This window comes from Etheostoma spectabile, unplaced genomic scaffold (genome assembly GCF_008692095.1).
Source record: "Etheostoma spectabile isolate EspeVRDwgs_2016 unplaced genomic scaffold, UIUC_Espe_1.0 scaffold00001626, whole genome shotgun sequence".
NCBI classification, from domain to species: domain Eukaryota; kingdom Metazoa; phylum Chordata; class Actinopteri; order Perciformes; family Percidae; genus Etheostoma; species Etheostoma spectabile.
In genome coordinates, this window is record NW_022602784.1 from 60,268 (window position 1) to 77,775 (window position 17,508).

At 41.4% G+C, this 17,508-nt stretch overlaps 2 non-coding genes and 1 pseudogene across 2 annotated transcripts; all 3 read left to right on the forward strand.

Annotated features, from left to right (window-relative positions):
• The first annotated feature begins 1,320 nt into the window (after positions 1-1,320).
• On the forward strand, positions 1,321-1,437 carry LOC116675193 (U5 spliceosomal RNA). Its single transcript, XR_004328318.1, has one exon. It is a non-coding gene; the product is annotated as a U5 spliceosomal RNA (small nuclear RNA).
• Positions 1,438-7,330: 5,893 nt separating this feature from the next.
• Positions 7,331-7,511, forward strand: LOC116675195 (uncharacterized; annotated as a pseudogene).
• An 8,818-nt stretch (positions 7,512-16,329) lies between these two features.
• On the forward strand, positions 16,330-16,399 carry trnaa-cgc (transfer RNA alanine (anticodon CGC)). The gene has a single exon. It is a non-coding gene; the product is annotated as a tRNA-Ala (tRNA).
• The last annotated feature ends 1,109 nt before the right edge of the window (positions 16,400-17,508 follow it).

Here is a 17,508-nt window from a genome sequence, read left to right on the forward strand (position 1 = left end):
TTTTTAACTTTTTATTTTTTTATGATCAGTGTGATTTTTTTTTTTTTTTGGTTCTTTTTTATTTTTTTTATTTCCACACCAGGTATATGTGTGTGTGTGTGTGTGTGTGTGTGTGTGTGAGTGTGTGAGTAAGAGAGAGACACAGAGAGAGGGGGGGCGGGGGGCAGCTGACAGTAAAAAAAAAAAAAATCTCCGATGGCAGAGACGCAACTTGAGTCGCATTTAAAACAAGCAGCATGTCTGAAACCCACGTTCACCAGAAATCTACTGGTTACTATGTAAGGACTACAAACCCCACGTTCACCAGAAATCTACTGGTTACTATGTAAGGACTACAAACCCCACGTTCACCAGAAATCTACTGGTTACTATGTAAGGACTACAAACCGAAGTTAAAAACAAACCTGAAGCTGAAGAAACCCTAAACGTTAACGGAACAGATCTGCAGACCGAATTGACTGACGGAGCAGGAGAGAGCGAGAGAGAGAGCGAGAGAGAGCGCATTTCTCCATGTTCTGTGTGTGTGTGATTGATCCGAGCGGGTTTGTAGGCGGGGGGGGGGGGGGCGCTGTGATTATCACAGAACGCTGCGCGGCCAGTTGAGGAGTTTTATTCAATCCGAGCACGGATATTGACTCATATTACTCGGATAATACTTGTACTCGGCAAAAGTGCTTTAACCGTACCGGATACTCGTTTCAGCCGGATACTCGGATCACCCCTAGTGTATATGCAGTAATATAAAAGAAAGTTGATGTCATAATGAATTGTGATGATGACATAATGAATAGTGATGATGACATAATGAATGGTGATGATGAATCAAAAAGAAAGTTGATGTGTATATGCAGTAATGTAAAAGAAAGTTGATGTGTATATGCACAAATCTAAACCCCACGCATCGACCCGGTATTGCAGCGTCACCGGGAACGGTGCACCCATCTTCTGTCTTCTGGAAAAACAATTAACGATGCACGTGAAGCTGCCCGTTGCCCAAACTGTCAACGGACCTGAAGAGACATGGCTGGCAGATTTTACCGCCAGAAATTGTCCTAAAAACTGAATGATCTGTGAAACCTCGTTGGGTTCCTGGTATCAAAACGTTGTTATAATACTTGACAAGATAAAGCCATACAAAAGTGTAGCAAGATTTGCACTTTTGATTGGCAGAAAAACAGCAAGGACAAAATATTGGCCCTGTGACAATGGGGGAATAGGTGAGGCCTTGGATTTGGAAAGCGGCACACCAAGTGAGAATTACCGCGAGGGTTGGGACTGGGAAGACTGGCGTTTTCGGCTGCTCTCGAGAGTGGGCTGTACTTACTCTGGTTTCTCTTCATAACGCACAAGTCTTTCGCCTTTTACTAAAGACTTCCGTGGAGAGGAACGCCTATGAGTTGAAATTATTTTTGGTGGGCTTTGCTGTTTGGCTAAGCCTTTTGTACTTGTGAAAAACAAATATGTTCTCCAAAAGGAAACTCAGATTCTTAAATGTAGCCAAAATGTGACAGCATGGGAATATTGCACGTTGGCAGGAGCTTGACCAATTGGGAAAACCAAAATTGCCGTCTTTAACTAAAACTTTTTGTGCTTCCCCATGAAGCGCTTGGACGGGGGTGCTAAGCAGCAGCTGTTATGTCCATTTAAAATTACTGGACCGTGACAACTGAGAACCGTCCGGGGAGGTCGCATCTGACAGCATAGAGGTGGTGGTCATCGCTTCTCGGCTTTTGGCTAAGACTGCGATCGCCTCCTATGTCCGGACAAAACTTTTGCCTGTTTGTGGCCTAGTTTTGTAGCGGGTTTTGGAGGATAGTGTAGTCATTCTTTGTGAACAAATTTCATCTTGTTTGTAGTTGAAATACTTTCACTGAGGAATTCATTGGTCTAGAGGACTGCTTACTACTCTGTGGGGATTACAACATCAACCAGACCAAACAAGAAAGGTAAGTGCGTTTTAGTATTTATTAGGCAAGCTTTATTTTGCTTTTTAAATCAGTGTTTTACCTTATTTTTAGCTTACTTGTTGTTTTTTAGACTTTTTTAGGCATTTTTAGCTTCTTTCATCCCGTTTGAAGTGTGGTGCCTCCACCATGTCGGCCAACCATGCCGGCATGCGGAGGCACCACAGTGTCCGATTTACATTTAACGAAAATGAACCCTTGTTATATCAAGGCTTGACTTCTCCAGGAGGCTAGTCCAGAAAATCTTGAAATTCAACCCAGAAGACATAAACTGTATCTTGACTTTACCTTTTAATAAAGGTTTTGATATAAGCTTTTGTTCCGCTGCCGTGCTGAGAGAATTTTGGATACGTTTCGAAAATGCAAAACACCAGTTTTCTGCATTTAATGTTGAGAAACTGACTGACAATGCAGCTAAAACTGTAATTGTCAGAATGTTCAATGAAACCGTAAATGCAGATGACATTTGTTTATGGCTGGGCAGATTTTGCACTGTGAAAGGCCAGGCTACCAAGGTGAGAGATGAGGATGGCATTTGGAATTGTGCTTGGAGGGTCCCCATCCAACAATGGCAGGACCCCCAAGGCTTCCAGGGCCTGAAACATCTGCCATCCATGATAGTTCTGGGAAACAACAGGGGCTACATCCACTACCAGGGCCAGCCCAAACTCTGCCGCAAGTGTGGTGAGAATGGGCACCTGGCAGAAGCGTGCCAGCAGATTATTTGTGGCAAATGTAGAGAAATTGGGCATACCTTCATGGAATGCACCAATGGCAGGAAGTGCAATCTCTGTGGAGAAACAAACCACCTCTTCAGAGATTGCCCAAAGTCATTTGCCAACAAATTAAAGACGGCAGCAAAAAGAACGGAGAAGGAACAAGATGAATTGTTTGGAGAGCTGTTTGGGCTGGAAAATTCAAATCTCCCGCCAAATCCTGTGATTGGAGGAGAAGGATCAGGGGAGGCGGGAGAAGGGGAGGGGCCTGCAATTGCCCCACCAGTGGTGAACAGGGAGGAAGTGGTGGCAATGCAGGCAGAAGGCGGAGCTAGCCCAGTGGCTGGCTCAGAACAGGAAACTGACCAGTCACAGGGTGATAGTGAGGATGTCCCCCTCCCCAATGCCCAGCCAGGCAAGAGGCTAATTTCAGAATTGTCTTCTGAGTCTCCTGGAGTCTCGGAAAAGAGGGGAAGAGCTGGGACTGACTCAGACAGTTCATCTGTGGAGGGGCCCAGAGTCTTCCCCTCCGATTCACCCAATGAAGTCTCATTCCTAAGCATAGCTCTGCAATCAACCCCTAAGGTCTCTAAGCTCAACGCAACCCTGCGTCAGAGGCCAACTCCCAGAGTCCGAAAGGGAAATGGAGTTCAACCCCGTCCTCTCTCACCTGTGAGAATGAAGGAAGAACTCCATTCACAAGAAATTCAATAATTGTTGTTTTAAATATTTGAAGTCCCTCCCTTTCTGTCTTTAAGATGTCATACTTGTTATTCTTAACCATACTCATGGCACTCACCTTCTCAACTATCAATGTGAGAAGCGTCAAGTCGAGAGTTAGAGCCCAGACGGTTTTATCCTTTCTTAACTCTTTTAAGTCAGATGTGTTTTTATTACAGGAATGTGGCCTTCCATTTTTAAAGCACTACAGGGAATGGGAGGAGTTATGGCCACAAATGTCACTATGGAGCGGGTCAAATGAAAACAAGAGTGATGGAGTGGCCATTTTAATAAAAAACCCTCTAGTCTTGGTAAAGGGCAGCACTGTGGTGAGAGATGGTCGGGCACTTTTAACACACCTGACTTTTATGGGGAGGGATTTTAAAGTCCTAAATATTTATGGCTTTAATGACAAGAATGACAGGTATGACCTTTTAGAAGACCTGCAGCCCCACATGCTAGGTAGGCTACCTTTAGTCGTAGGGGGGGATTTTAATTGTATTTTAAGCAAGAACGACAGGAGAAGAACAGGGGATGATTTTAAAGCAGACAAGACTTCACTTTTATTACAAAGTATATGTAGCGATTTTAAACTTGTGGACTGTTTTAAAACCATGCATCCCAGAGAGGAGGGCTTCACCTGGTTCAGTAGTGACGGCACCCAGCCTCTCGCATAGACTACATTTTATCACGTGACTGCCCACCAACCGATGCTAGATTAGTACCTGTTTTCTTTTCCGATCACGCAATGCTTTCCTGCACTCTTTCACTCTCTTCCGGTGTGACGGCAGGAAGCGGTCTGTGGAAGCTCAATTGCTCCCTGTTAGAAGACAGGGAGCTAGATAGGCAGTACAGGGAGCAATACAAAGAATGGCAGACCCTTCAAGACTTTTACGATACACGCGCACAGTGGTGGGAAATGGTGAAGGGGAAGACTAAGACTTTTTACAGACAGGCAGGTAAGAGGAAAAAAGATAGGGACAACAGACGCATGATGGGACTGCAGAAATGACTTCAGAGGTATTTTAAATTAATCCAACAGGGAATGGATTTTAATGAGGAAATAAAACAAATTAAAACAGAGATGTCGGTTTTAGCAGAAATTAAAAGCAAAGGTGTCATACTAAGAAGCAAGGAGAGGGAAATAGAGGAAGGAGAGAAGTGCACAAGATATTTTTTTTAAGAAAATCATAAATAAAGGGGGGGCATGTTAAGACTTAAAAAGAAAACGGATGCATAGCTAACACAACAGAGGAAATTAAAGAAACTGTCGAAGACTTTTACCGTGAACTGTACACGGAAAAAGCAGTTAATAAGGACACCATGACCGAAGTTTTAAAATCAATGAACAAGCAAAAAATGACAATGTGCTCTTAACTCAAGATTTTACCATGATTGAACTAAACAACTGTGTAAAAACTTTTAAGAAAGGGAAGTCACCAGGAGAAGACGGGCTTCCCTTGGAATTTTACTTGACATTTTGGGACATTTTAGCACCAGACTTGCTTGTTGTTTTTATGGATTTTGAACAACTGGACCGACTTCCTGACAGTTTTAGAGTAGGGATAGTGACGCTTTTACATAAAGACAGAGACAAGACAGACTTGAAAAACTGGAGACCCATCACACTTTTAAATGTCGACTGTAAACTTTTTAGCAAATTATTAGCTTCACGTATGTCCCTGTTTTTAGGAGAGCTGATTCACCCGGATCAAGCCTGTGCCGTCCCGGGAGGAAGATCACCGACAGCCTCGTACTGATCCGAGACACCATCTGTTATGCGAGAGACAGAAACATTCGGCTAGTAGTCCTGAATTTAGATTTTGAGAAAGCCTTTGATCGGGTCTCGCACCAGTACCTCTTTCAGGTACTGCAAAAAATGGGGTTCCCAAGAAGGTTTATAGCCTGGGTGGGACTGCTGTACCGGGGGATCAACAGCAAATTCATTGTTAACGGGCATCTGACAGCAGCAGTGGATATAAACTGCGGTGTCCGTCAGGGTTGTCCGTTATCTGCCCTCCTTTACGTCCTCTCAATAGAACCGATGGCACAGATCTTGAGAAGGGACCAACGAATCCATGGGGTAAGAGTCCCAGGGAGCGGGGGACTCGAGACAAAATGCATTTTATATATGGACGACATCAACATTTTATGCACTGACCTTTTATCTGTCAACAGGACGCTGGACTTGACTGACTGGTTCGGACAGGCCTCTGGGTCGAAGCTTAACCGAAGCAAGACCCAAGCCCATTTTTATGGACCATGGAAGGCGACTGAGACGACAGGACTCCCCCTGACTGTGACCCGGACCGACCAAAAAATACTTGGGATCAAGTTTGATAGGGAGGGGAAGGGAAAACAAATTGGGCAGACAAGGTAGGGAAAGTCAGACAGAGACTAGGATACTGGACACTTAGAGGACTGACTTTAGAAGGAAAGGTTTTAATCATTAAAGCAGTGATTTTACCTTTGCTTTTACTAATCAGTTCTGTTTTTATCCCGCCTAGGAGAACGATTTTAGACCTGGAATGAGCCATCTTTTATTTCTTGTGGGGCTCTAAGTGGGAAAGACTGAAACGAAGCGTGATGAAGAAGCCAAAGGAGGAAGGAGGAAAAGGAGTGCCTGACCTGTACTTGTTTTAGGGAGCAGATACACCGCCCTGCACATTTTATCCGCCACAGCCCCATCCAGTAACCCCAAGACCGCAGCGATGACAAGGTTCTGGATGGGGTCGTACCTCAGGAAAATCAAGATTTTACCCACAGACCTCAGAGTTCCAGTGTCTTTTAACCTGCCACCAGCTTACGCTTTTATCCAGTCATTTTTAAGGCATTTTAACCTTGAGCAGGAGGAGTTGCAGGTTTTAACTACTCACCGCTCTCTCATTTCTGTTGTGCAGGAGCGGGAACCAGTGAGTCCAGTGCGCGGGCTCGCATTGGGCGAGCCCTCAACAGTTTGGCGCAACGTAAACCATCCCGCTCTTCCAAACAGACTCCGGGACCTGTCATGGATGGTGGCTCACGAGATCCTCCCGGTCAGGTCCGTAATGCACTCCCGGGGCATGTCGGCGCACGCAACTTGCCCCCGACCAGGTTGTGGCGCGCATGAGTCGGTGAGGCACCTGCTCTGGGAGTGCAGCGCTGCCGTAGAACAGTGGGCAATGGCCGGCTCCTTGCAATTCCCGTACTTGCCAGCAAGGGAGGTCCTTACACCACAGCTGGTGCTGTACGGGGTGAGCCAAGGAAACAGATACCAGCACGAACATTTGCCAAACAGTGGCTCACCCTAGCCGCCATCAAAGACGCCATATGGACCTCCAGAAACTTGCTGGTAAGGAAGCACATGCAGATCCCCCCGAGGCTGTGATCCGGATGGCCGCAGCGACGGTCCGAATGGCCGGAGCTGCAGGCGGCGGGCCTAGGACACAGCCTCAAAGAAGAATCGCCTCTGTGCCCATTCGGACGAAGGAGCCGGAGCCACACAGTACAAGTTCAAAGCAGCGGCGGCCTGACCCTCCGGGTGAGGTCGGTGGGAAGGAGCTACAGGGTGAGGGTCTCCTCTGAGCACCTCGACAGGATCCCGAGAGACCAAATCTGTTTGGGGGAGCGGAATGAGTTCCCACTTGGTAGGGACTCACCCCACTCCTGCACAACAGTGGACTTTTTATTCATAACATATGCGCTCCCTGCTGAGGAGTTTTTAACATAGACACTCATTTACATTGAAACCTTTTATACCTTTTAATCTATGACAATGTTATCTGTAATGCATTTTTAAAGCAATTGTTTTGGATGTTTTATGGATTATTTATGTATAACGCATCTCTTGAAGGTTGTTTTGGATGTCTTATGGTTATTTATTGACTTGTTGTATTTTAAAAGGTAACTTTCATGTGACATGTAAATGACAAAAGTATGAAATGAGTGTCAATAAATTCTTTTCAAAAAGAAAAAAAAAATCTGTTCTTATCAGTTAATATCTGATATGTCCTCTATCAGGGGACAACATATTAAATGGATTTTTAGCAATGGGAGTTGAAAAAGGGGCTTGCTCCATTCACTCCACGCATCGACCCGGTATTGCAGCATCGCTGGGAACGGTGCACCCATCTTCTGTCTTCTGGAAAAACAATTAACGATGCACGTGAAGCTGCCCGTTGCCCAAACTGTCAATGGACCTGAAGAGACATGGCTGGCAGATTTTACCGTCAGAAGTTGTTTTAAAAACTGAATGATCTGGGTTCCTGGTATCAAAACGTTGTTATAATACTTGACAAGATAAAGCCATACAAAAGTGTAGCAAGATTTGCACTATTGATTGGCAAAAAAACAGTAAGGACAAAATATTGGCCCTGTGACAATGGGGGAATAGGTGAGGCCTTGGATTTGGAAAGCGGCACACCAAGTGAGAATTACCGCGAGGGTTGGGACTGGGAAGTAGTAATATACTGGGAACTGCTAAGTAGCAGCTGTTATGTCATTTTAATGAAAAAGAAAGTTGATGTGTTTATGCATAAATAAAAAAGAAAGTTGATGTGTTTATGCATTTATTAAAAAAAAAGTTGATGTCATAATGAATTGTGATGATGACATAATGAATAGTGATGATGACATAATGAATGGTGATGATAAATCAAAAAGAAAGTTGATGTGTATATGCAGTAATGTAAAAGAAAGTTGATGTGTATATGCATTAATCAAAAAGAAAGTTGATGTGTATGTGCATTAATATAAAAGAAAGTTGATGTGTATATGCATTAATCTATAAAAAAGGGTGATGTCATAATGAATAGTGATGATGACATAATGAATGTGTATATGCATTAATCAAAAAAAAATTTGATGTGTATCTGCATTTATTAAAAAGAAAGTTGATGTGTATATATATAAATCAAAAAGAAATTTGATGTTTATATTAATATAATAGAAAGTCGATGTGTATGTGCATTAATCTAAAACAAAGTTGATGTCATAATGAACTGTGACGATATAATGAAAAGAAAGATGATTTGTATGTATTAATGAAAAAGAAAGTTGATGTGTATATGCATAAATCTAAAAGAAAATTGATGTCATAATGAATAGTGATGATGACATAATGAATGTGTATATGCATTAATCAAAAAGAAATTTGATGTGTATATGCAGAAATCAAAAGAAAGTTGATGTGTATATGCAGAAATCTAAAAAAACCTTGATGCGTGTATGCATTAATCTAAAAGAAAGTTGATGTGTATATGCGTACATCTAAAAGAAAGTTGATGTGTATACAGTGGTGTGAAAAAGTGTTTGCCCCCTTCCTCATTTCCTGTTCCTTTGCATGTTTGTCACACTTAAGTGTTTCGGAACATCAAACCAATTTAAACAATAGTCAAGAACAACACAAGTAAACACAAAATGCAATTTGTAAATGAAGGTGTTTATTATTAAAGGTGAAAAAAAATCCAAACCATCATGGCCCTGTGTGAAAAAGTGATTGCCCCCTAAACCTAATAACTGGTTGGGCCACCCTTAGCAGCAACAACTGCAACCAAGCGTTTGCGATAACGTGCAATGAGGCTTTTCCAGCGTCCTGGAGGAATTTTGGCCCACTCATCTTTGCAGAATTGTCCTAATTCAGTTACATTAGAGGGTTTTCGAGCATGAACGGCCTTTTTAAGGTCATACCACAACATCTCAATAGGATTCAGGTCAGGACTTTGGCTAGGCCACTCCAAAGTCTTCATTTTGTTTTCTTCAGCCATTCGGTGGTGGACTTGCTGGTGTGTTTAGGATCATTGTCCTGCTGCAGAACCCAAGTTCGTTTCAGCTTGAGTACACGAACAGATGGTCAGACATTCTCCTTCAGGATCTCTTGGTAGACAGCAGAATTCATAGTTCCTTTTCACGGCAAGTCTTCCAGGTCCTGAAGCAGCAAAACAGCCCCAGACCATCACACTACCACCACCATATTTACTGTTGGTATAATGTTCTTTTTATGAAATGCAGTGTTCCTTCTACGCCAGATATACTTGGACACACACCTTCCAAAGAGTTCCACTTTGTCTCATCGGTCCACAGAATGTTGTCCCAAAAGTCTTGGGGATCATCAAGATGTGTTGTGGAGAAATTGAGACGAGCTTTGATGTTCTTTTTGCTCAGCAGTGGATTTCTCCTTGGAACTCTGCCATGCAGGCCATTTTTGCCCAGCCTTTTCCTGATGGTGGAGGCATGAACGCTGACCTTAACTGAGGCAAGTGAGGCCTGCAGTTCTTTGGACGTTGTTGTGGGGTCTTTTGTGACCTCTTGGATGAGTCGTTGCTGCGCTCTTGGGGTAATTTTGGGCGGCCGGCCACTCCTGGGAAGGTTCACCACTGTTCCATGTCTTTGCCATTTGTGGATAATGGCTCTCACTGTGGTTCGCTGGATTCCCAAAGCTTTGGAAATGGCTTTATAACCCTTTCCAGACTGATAGATCTCAATTACTTTCTTTTCAATTGTTCCTGAATTTCTTTGGGTCTCGGCATGATGTGTAGCTTTTAAGGATCTTCTGGTGGACCTTACTGTGTCAAGCAGCTCTATTTAAGTAATGCCTTGATTGTGAACAGGTGTGGCAATAATCAGGCCTGGGTGTGGCTAGAGAAATTGAACTCCGGTGTGGACAACCACAGTCATAACATGTTTTAACAAGGGGGGCAATCACTTTTTCACACAGGGCCATGATGGTTGGATTTTTTTTCACCTTTAATAATAAACACCTTCATTTACAAATTGCATTTTGTGTTTACTTGTGTTGTCCTTGACTATTGTTTAAATTGGTTTGATGTTCCGAAACACTTAAGTGTGACAAACATGCAAAGGAACAGGAAATGAGGAAGGGGGCAAACACTTTTTCACACCACTGTATATATTAATATTATAGAAAGTTGATGTGTATGTGCATTAATCTAAAACGAAGTTGATGTCATAATGAACTGTGACGATGACATAATGAACGGTGATGATATAATGAAAAGAAAGTTGATTTGTATATGCATAAATCAAAAAAGAAATTTGATGTGTATATGTATTAATGAAAATGAAAGTTGAGGTATATATGCATACATAAAAAAAGAAAGTTGATGTGTATATGTATTACTCAAAACAAAAGTTGATGTGTATATGCATTAATATCAAAGAAAGTTGATGTCATAATGAATTGTGATGATCACATAATGAATGGTATTGATATATTGAAAAAGAAAATTGATGTGTATATGAATAAATATAAAAGAAAGTTGATATGTATATGCAGAAATCTAAAATGAAGTTGATGTGTATATGCATAATAAAAAAGAAAGTTGATGTGTATAAGCATTAATAAAAAAGAAATTAGATGTGTATATGCATTAACATAAAAGAAAGTTGATGTGTATGTGCATTAATCTAGCAAAAAAGTTGATGTCATAATAAATAGTGATGATGACATAATGAATGGTGATGATAAATCAAAAAGAAAGTTGATGTGTATATGCATTAATCAAAACGAAAGTTGATGTGTACATTTATTAATAAAAGAATTTGATCTGTATATGCATTAATATAAAATAAAGTTGATGTGTATATGCATTATTCTAAAAGAAAGTTGATGTGTTTGTGCATTAATCAAAAAGAAATTTGATGTGTATATGCATTAATATCAAAGATAGTTGATGTGTATATGCATTAATCTCAAAGAAAGTTGATGTGTACATGCATTAATATCAATGAAAGTTGATGTGTATGTGCAATAATAAAAAAGAAAGTTGATGTGTATGTGCATTAATCTAAAAGAAAGTTGATGTCATAATGAATAGTGATGATGACATAATGAATGTGTATATGCATAAATCAAAAAGAAAGTTGATGTCATAATGAATAGTGATGATGACATAATGAATGGTGATGATAAATCTAAAAGAAAGTTGATGTGTATATGCATTAATAAAAAAGAAAGTTGATGTGTATATGCATTAATCTAAAAGAAAGTTGATGTCATAATGAATAGTGATGATGATATAATGAATGTGTAGATGCATCAATCACAAAGAAATTTGATGTGTATATTTATTAATTAAAAAGAATGTTGATCTGTATATGCATTAATATCAAAGAATGTCGATGTGTATGTGGATTAATATCAATGAAAGTTGATGTGTATGTGCAATAATAAAAAAGAAAGTTGATGTGAATATGCATTATCAAAAAGAAAGTTGATGTCATAATGAATGTGATGATGAAAAGAATAGTGATGACGACATAATGAATGGTGATGATAAATCAAAAAGAAAGTGATGTGTATATGCATTAATATAAAGAAAGTTGATGTGATATGCATTAATATAAAAGAAAGTTGATTGTATATGCATTAATATAAAAGAAAGTTGACGTGTATATGCTGTTGTGAAATGTTTAGTTTAAAACGGAAAAGGAAATGTTAAATATAGTTTATAGCTGATACTTGAAAAGGTACACAACTTTATTGTTTATACTGAAGAACGTCACAGAAATGCATTTATTTTGAAGTAGCCTTCACGGAAGTTGTGTGTGTATTCTTGCTAGTTTTTGCAGATGAACGTGAGATGCTAGACGTAATCCGTGTCCGCCAGGCCTAAACTGTTTTTTTTGTATAAACTGCAGCATAGAGAACAATAAATGTCTTAGTAAAAGACAAGCGTTTTCGGTCGTCATTCGAAGCCATTCCACTACATTCTGTTAGACGTGCTAATCAAGTTCAGGCTCCACCAGATAGCCTTTACTGCAGACATTACTACTAGGCATTCTTGCAGATAGCTCTAACAGAAAGGGACAAAGATGCTGTGAGGTTTTTGTGGCTGCATGGACCTCCAACCAGTGACTGTAAAATGAGCTGCGCATCATGAGGATGAATAGAGGTATTTGGTGTGTCACCCAGCCCATTCCTGCTAGCGGCAACCATAAGACAACATATCAAGCAATATGAAACTGAGCAACTACAGCTGTGAAGGCACTTAATGAGTATCTCTATGTAGATGATTTCATCTCCAGCTCAGACAGTGTGGAAAAGGCCTTTTCAGTCACCACAACAGCAAAGGAGATTCTGTCCCATGCCAGCATGAATTGTGCAAATGGGTAACAAACTCACCAGAACTGAGGGCTAAGTGGACAGAAAGTGGACTAGAGCCCACACCAGAAAACGGCACTTGTGGAAATGTACTGAAGGTGTTAGGATTAGTCTGGAGATCTGAAAATTATAACTTTGTGTTTGATCTGAAAGGACTGCTGGACATCTTAAGGGAAAGGAAAACCAAAGAGAAGTGTATTAAAGACATCAGCTCGCATCTTGACCCCAGGGTTTCTCACCCATTTACCATACGGGTTAAAATGCCTTTTTCAAGGACTATGGGAAAGGGGAATTGATTGGGATGAACAGTTGCCCCCAGACCTGGCTGAAAAATGGGATCAGTGGTGTGCAGAGCTGCCGCAGCTCCACTTGGTTACAATTCCAAGATGGTACCAAGTTAAAATACAGCCAAACTCACCGACATCCAAGTTGCATGTCTACTGTGATGTCAGCGAAAAGGCATACAGTGCAGTTGCCTATCTGCAAGGAGAGAACGAGGAAGGACAAGTTATCACCAGTTTTGTGGAATCAAAGTCAAAGGTGGCCCCACTAAAAAAATGACCTTGCCACGCTGGAGCTCATGGGTGCCCTGATTGGAGCAAGATTAGAGAACAACCTTCTCAAGCCATTGAACATGGAAAGAAATCAGCTTAATATGTGGACTGATTCCATGATTGTATTTCATTGATACGTAGCACAGCACATAGGTGGAAGCCATTTGTGGCAAACAGAGTGACTGAAATTCAAGGTCTCAGTAATCCAGAACTTTGGTCCCACTGTAGTGGCAAAACTAATCCTGCTGACTTACCCATGAGAGGCCAGAGTGTTGAGAATCTCATCCAAGAGCAGCTGTGGTGGAAGGGACCCACTTCCCTGTCATCGGCTGATGAAGCAAAGAACATTGATGAGGAAGGTGGCTTAGATGAAGTTAACACTGAGCTTAGGTCTAAGTTTCAGGTTGTAGTGCAGCTTACCAGCACTGAAGAAGCAGAGCCACTATTAGACCTAGAGAAGTACAGCAGGTTAAAAACAGTGTCTAGAATAACTGCATGGGTGAAAAGGTTTTAAGCTAATGCACGTTCTGGTCAAAGGATTCAGGGTGAACTCACTTCTGAGGAGCTTACTGCAGCAGAAGTGTATTGGGTGAAGGTGACACAAGGGCATAGTTTTAGCCAGGAAATCTGTCAACTTAAAGAGGGACAAAACCTGAGAAGAGATTCAAAAATCAAAGACCTGAAACCTTTTTTGGATGAAAATGGTCTCATTTGTGTGGGAGGCAGGTTGCAGCATTCTAATATTAGTTACAGGGAACAACACCCATGGGTACTGCCTACAAAGCACAGATACTCTGAGTTAACAGTTCAGTCCTGTCATGAGAGAGTGATGCATTCTGGTGTCAGAGATACTCTAGTGAAAATGAGGGAGAGATTCTGGGTTTTAAGGGGTAGACAGCTAGTCAAGCGGGTGGTGTTACATTGTAACATGTAACACCACCTAACTAAAACTAAAAGTGAGACCAGCCCAGCAAGTTACAGCTCCGTTACCCAGAGATAGAGTCACAGAGTCCCCACCATTTGAAGTTACTGGGGTAGATTTTGCAGGACCCTTGTATGTCAGATCAAGTGGTCAGCCTAAGAAGGCATACATCACACTTTTCACTTGTGCTGTGACTAGAGCAGTACATCTAGAGTTAGTTTCAGATCAGACTACTGAAAGTTTTCTTTTAGCTTTAAAGAGATTTATTGCAAGACGAGGACTATGTCAAGTTATTTACACAGACAATGCTAAGACATTCAAGAGAGCAGAACAAGACCTAAAACAACTATGGAGGTCATTTAAGGAATCAGAGCTTACAGAGTTGTTTACTGAGAAAGGGATCACCTGGAAGTATATTGCCGAGCGAGCTGCTTGGTGGGGCGGCTTCTGGGAGAGGCTTGTAAGATCTGTAAACACATGTCTAAAGAGGGTCCTGGGGAGGGCTTCACTAAACTTTGACGAGCTGACAACCATGCTTGCAGAGGTGGAGGCTGTGCTGAATTCCATGCCTCTTTCTTATGTGGACAGTGATGCATCAGAACCCCAGCCACTCACACCTTCTCATTTTCTAGTTGGGAAAGGCTGATTCTCTTACCACCAAAGACTATGCTTCCTCCATCTCAAGCAATCAATGTGAGTCAAGAAGACATGTGTAAGAGATGGAGATACCGACAGAGACTAATAACCAGCTTTTGGAACAGCTGGAGAAAGGACTACTTGCTGAAATTGAAATCAGCTCACAAGTGTGACATACCCACACCACTTTGCTAAAGGTGGGAGACGTCATATTGATCGAAGAGGATAATGCCCCCAGGCAGACCTGGAAAATGGGCAGGATAACAGAGCTATTTTCAGGAAGAGATGGACTTGTTCGATCCTGCACTGTTCGTACTACTACAGGAAGTTTGTTAAAGAGACCTGTTCTGTTGATTTACCCTTTAGAGATTAATTAGGTGATAGGCTGAATAGTAATGAACAAACAGTTCATTGTGTGAAATGTTTGTTTAAAGCAAAGGAATGTGTGGTGTTTAGTTTAAAACGGAAAAAGGAAATGTTAAATTATAGTTAATAGCTGATACTTGAAAAGGTACACAACTTTATTTGTTTTATACTGAAGACTGTCACAGGAAATGCTTTTATTTTGAAGTAGCCTTCACGGAAGTTGTGTGCAATCTTGCTAGTATTTGCAGATGAACGTGAGCTGCTAGATGTGATCCGTGTCCGCCAGGCCTAAACTGTTCTTTCTTGTGCAAACTGCAGCATAGAGAGACAACAATAAATGTTATTAGTAAAAGACAAGCGTTTTCGGTCTTCATTCGAAGCCATTCCACTACAACATATACAGTTCTGGAGACGTAACAAAAAAGTAACCTTGACCTTTGACCTCCAAATCAAATCAGTTCATCCGTGACTCCAAGGTTGTGTATGCCAAATTTAACATTGAACATTTAAACCTCCAAAATCTCATCAATTGATCTGCAAGTTCATGTAAAAAAGTTTGCCCAATTTAAAGAAAGTCCCTCCCTGGGGTCCTGTGTTATCACATTCACAAGAATGTGAAGTGCGTACGTATGTAGGATGGACAGACGACCCAAAAGCATAATACTAGGATACTAGTAATAGTAATACTAGGAACTAGGAACAACGGTGCTGAGACATAACAAGAGACAAAAAAAGAGGTGGGGGAGACAGAGATAAGCCCTGACAGAGTAGAGAATACAGACAAAAGACGTGAAATAGTGCCAAGTGTGACCAGAAGAATTGGAAAAAAACTAGAACTATGAAGGACAAACCTTTCTTAAGCAACATGTCACCCAGAGGCTTTCCCCCTCGGAAACACCAAGGCTAACACAAGTGGCCAATAGTTTACTTCAACATTTTCCGGGTAGGGGTCCCCACAGAAATCTTAACCAATCAGAAAACTAATGAAATTGAAGGAGGTATACTCCCTGTTAGGGATCCGGGCATTACCCTACATAGTTTGTGGCTTCATGAACAATATTGTATTATCTCATAGGTACTGGAAGCCACACGTTTCCAACAATGCATCTCTCAATGCCCAGATGTGTGACAAGATTTACATTGAGCGTTGTATTGTCCAGCAGAAAGGCAACAGATGTGTTACTTTTTGACTAGATTTGTACCATAGCAGTGCAAGCATTTTGCCAAGGCTCAATTTCCAGCCACCGCCATGTTTTGAAACCATATACAACATAAATATTACACATTTACCCAGGTTTCTTCTCTTATTTGATGATTTCAGAAAAAGTAAAAAAAACTCCGGAAATGATCAGGGGATGTAGCTCAGTGGTAGAGCGCATGCTTCGCATGTATGAGGCCCGGGTTCAATCCCCGGATCTCCACAACAAGTTTATTGTTTGGTCTGAAGAAGAGTTACAAAAGCTCTTATTCTGAAAGAGAAAAGTATTAAAAGGCAATTTCCTTGTGTTCATGGTAACTAATGCAAAAATCAGTCTAAATGACCACATGTTTGCAAGATTTGCAGTGAACAGTCCATTGCCAGTGATGGTGGTATAGTTGTCAGCATAGCTACCTTCCAAGCAGTTGATCGGTGTTGGATTCCCAGCCATTGCAGTAGCTTTCTTTTAGTGATGTTAGTTTTTAACTATGATTATACAATAGCAGTGCAAGCATTTGCCATGGTTTGATTTCACCCACCACCAGGTTTTAGAATAGAATAGAATGCCTTTATTGTCATTATACACAGTACACGGTACTTGTGCAACGAGATTAAAGCAATCCCTTTGCAGCGTTGACAAAAAAAATATATGAATATAACAGTATAAAAGTATCAAAATATAACGTCACGGCTCAAATAATAAAAAATGTAGTGATATAGGTAGGACTGTCGGAACCATATAAATCAGCTTGAATAAACATAGATAAGTGTAACACTCAATAAATAATATTGCACAGTGATGGAATGAAATGATTAAGTACTAATATTAAGTATAAGTATTGACAGTAATGGAAAGGTAATGTATTAAATATTGCATTGTATGAAATGAAATTGCACAGATTCCAGTGTCCTATGAGGTATTATATAACAGTAACAGTATAACATAATATGCACAGTCGGACGGAAATGAAGAAGACAGTCGGGGGGGGGGGGGGTTTTGGAGTGGAGTCAGTGCATAGTGAGTTCAGGGGTGAGTTCAGGGTCGTTATGGCCTTCGGGAAGAAACTGTTCTGAGTCTGTTGGTCCGTGCTCTGATGCACCTGTAGCGCCTTCCTGAGGGCAACAGGTCAAAGATCAGAGCCGGGGGTGGGAGTGTCCTTTATGATGTTCTCTGCTCTGCTGAGGCAGCGGGGGTGTAGATGTCCGTCATGGGAGGCGGGGACGAGGGCAGCGGTGATCTTCTGTGCTGACCTTACAAACCTCTGCAGGCCTATCCCTGTTGACACGGTGCCAGCTGCCGTACCATACTGTGATAAGTAGGTCAGCAGGCTC